Here is a 3,288-nt window from a genome sequence, read left to right as displayed (position 1 = left end):
GGGGGGGGGGGGGGGGGGATCACTGCATTTAAGAAGGCTGGCCCTGCGAGTTGAAGCCGCTGATTAGCCACATCTTTTTATTTATTTACCCATTTCGTCCTGCTTTAATCATAAATAAGGCGGTGAAATGCGGGTCAAGCTGCAGACCTCATGAAAGGATCGCCATCTTAACGCTGCTGTGATGTGAAGGGTGGCTACCTGTTAATTCTCCCGACGCTTCCGTCTCACACAGACCCGCAGACACGTCCCCAAAACGCCGTGCACGTTTTCAACCCGTCTTTACGCATTAAAGAAGGGAGCCCGGGTGCAGTTCAGGGCCGATCCGGAGAAAAAAGTTCCGTGTGTCACGATCCGGGTTTCAGAAAACAGGCGAACGGAGGAGGAGGAGGAGGAGGAAGGCTCCACACATTTCCATTTCTCTGCTGCTGCTGGAGCTCCGGGAGGAAGATGAAATGTGGAGGTCTGCTCCTCTTCTTCAGCTCCTCAGCACAAACATCCTGCTCCGTGTGCTGTGGAGGAGGAGGTGGAGGAGGAGGAGAAAACGGAACGGTTTGGGCCTCGATTCCTCCGGCTCGCGTCAAAGACCGTCCATTAAACACGGTTCAGCCCGTTTTTGTTTTTTTCTACTGCGAGTCTTCGTGACGTTATCCTCGTTTCCTTCCTCTCTCCGGCTGCCTCCTCCCTTCCTCCGTATGTCGGGACTGCCTCCTCGGACTCACCGAGTCGAATCTGCGCGCAGAAAATTAAAATGACCCAGACCCAAACGGTCCTGAAGACATTTTCAAAATGCTGTGCTCTGCGATCATCTGCGCTGAGATCAAACGTCGGCAAAGATCAAAAGAAAGCTGCTGCTGCTGCCAGGGGCTCATTGTGGTCACCATGGTAACCACACACCTGAGCCCGCCCCTCCTTGGCAACCTTCTTTAGTTTAAAGTGAGGTAGAAACACGGACTAAAAAGTAAAGGTGGTTCTCCATCTAAAGCCAGCTCTCAGTAGTTGCTTGACGAAAGTTGCAGAAATAAATTGCAGTTGTGTAGAATAAACATTTATGAATAATGCAGATTCTTAACACACTGGTGTCATTTCTTATATTTTGTTAATTTTTTTGTTTGTTTGTTTGTTTGTTTGTTTGTTTGTTTGTTTGTTTTGTTTTTGGCAGTGAGGTCCATAATGTGAGCCAAATTTTCAAAGGAGAAAATGAACAAAAATGGTGAACAGAGTGGTAAGTTTTAATGCACGTATTCATTCATAATAATGTGATCAAACAGCAACATTTGCTCAGAGAATTAGGCCAACAACAGAGAGACTGAGGTCTTTCTGTTTCCTCATAAATACTGATCCAATGAGCCTTGTGTATGCAGATCAGCACAGGTCAGGTTCTGTCCACTTGTTCACTTTGTGGGTCATACAGAGGATATTAAACTTTACTTCATTTTATACCTCAAAACAACGACAATACAACGATTAGAGCCACCAACCAACACTCATTTAAATGAACAACCAACACTCATTTAAATGAGACTAAACGCAGAAGAACATCAACACTTATCTATCTATCTATCTATCTATATATATATATATATATATATATATATATATATATATATATACATACATACATACATACATACATACATACATACATACATATGTGTGTATATATACATATACACATATATATGTATATATACACATATATATGTATATGTATATATACACATATATATGTATATGTATATGCATGTACATATATACATACATATATACATATACACATATATATGTATATATATATATATATGTATGTATATATGTATATGCATATACATATATATGTATATGCATATACATATACATATATATGTGTATATATACATATATACATATATGCACATATATATATATGTATATATACGTATACATATTTATACATATATATGTTTATATACATATACATACATATATATTTACATATACATATTATACATATACATATATGTATATATCCATCCATCCATCCATCCATTTTCTTCCGCTTATCCGGGGTCGGGTCGCGGGGGTAGCAGCCTAAGTAGGGAGGCCCAGACTTCCCTCTCCCCAGCCACTTGGGCCAGCTCTTCCGGGGGAATCCCGAGGCGTTCCCAGGCCAGCCGAGAAACATAGTCCCTCCAGCGTGTCCTGGGTCTTCCTTTGGGCCTCCTTCCGGTGGGACGTGTCAGGAACACCTCACCAGGGAGGCGTCCAGAATGCATCCTAAACAGATGCCCAAGCCACCTCAACTGGCTCCTCTCGACATGGAGAAGCAGCGGCTCTACTCTGGGTCTCTCCCGGATGATCGAGCTTCTCATCCTATCTCTAAGGGAGAGCCCAGACATCCTGCGGAGAAAACTCATTTCGGCCGCTTGTATCCGAGATCTCATTATTTTGGTCACAACCCAAAGCTCGTGACCATAGATGAGGGTAGGAACGTAGATCGATCGGTAAATTGAGAGCTTCGCCTTTTGGCTCAGCTCTCTCTTCACCACGACAGACCTGTACAGCGCCTGCTTCACTGCTGACGCTGCACCTATCTGCCTATCGATCTCACGCTCCATTTTTCCCTCATTCGTGAACAAGACCCCAAGATACTTAAACTCCTCCACTTGGGGTAGGACCTCCTCCCTGACCCGGAGAGGGCACTCTACCCTTTTCCGGCTCAAGACCATGGCCTCGGATTTGGAGGAACTGATCGTCATCCCGACCGCGTCGCATTCGGCTGCGAACCGCTCCAGCGAATGCTGTAGATCATGATCTGATGAAGCCAATAAGACCATATCATCTGCAAAAAGCAGAGACGCAATCCTAAGGCCACCAAAACGGATCCCCTCAACACCTTGGCTGCACCTAGAAATTCTGTCCATAAAAATTATGAACAGAATCGGTGACAAAGGGCAACCTTGGCGGAGTCAACTCTCACCGGGACCAAGCCCAACTTACTGCCGGCGATGCGGACCAGGCTCTGACACCGGTCATACAGGGACCTAACAGCCCGTATCAAAGGGCCCGGTACCCCATACTCCCAGAGTACCCCCCACAGGGCTCCACGAGGGACGCGGTCGAACACCTTCTCCAAGTCCACAAAGCACCTGTAGACCGGTTGGGCAAACTCCCACGCACCCTCCAGGACCCTGCTGAGAGTGTAGAGCTGGTCCAGTGTTCCACGGCCAGGACGAAAACCACACTGCTCCTCCTGAATCCGAGGTTCGACTATCCGACGGACCCTCCTCTCCAGAACCCCCGAGTAGACCT

The 3,288-nt window shown here is 45.9% G+C and overlaps 1 protein-coding gene across 1 annotated transcript in view; it reads right to left on the bottom strand.

Moving 5' to 3' along the window:
- The window catches only part of gnb2 (guanine nucleotide binding protein (G protein), beta polypeptide 2), an 11,820-nt gene extending 10,997 nt beyond the window's left edge, over window positions 1-823 (bottom strand). Inside the window, exon 1 of the mRNA XM_037688105.1 lies at window positions 199-823. The gene's annotated coding sequence lies outside the window, so the exon portion shown is untranslated. The remainder of the gene's footprint in view (window positions 1-198) is intronic.
- Between the last annotated feature and the right edge of the window lie 2,465 nt (window positions 824-3,288).

The sequence above is a fragment of the Nematolebias whitei genome, chromosome 14 (genome assembly GCF_014905685.2).
Source record: "Nematolebias whitei isolate Nwh7 chromosome 14, NemWhi1, whole genome shotgun sequence".
Taxonomy (NCBI): domain Eukaryota; kingdom Metazoa; phylum Chordata; class Actinopteri; order Cyprinodontiformes; family Rivulidae; genus Nematolebias; species Nematolebias whitei.
The sequence above is the reverse complement of the archived record's forward strand: the minus strand, read 5'-3'. Positions and strand labels throughout refer to the sequence as shown.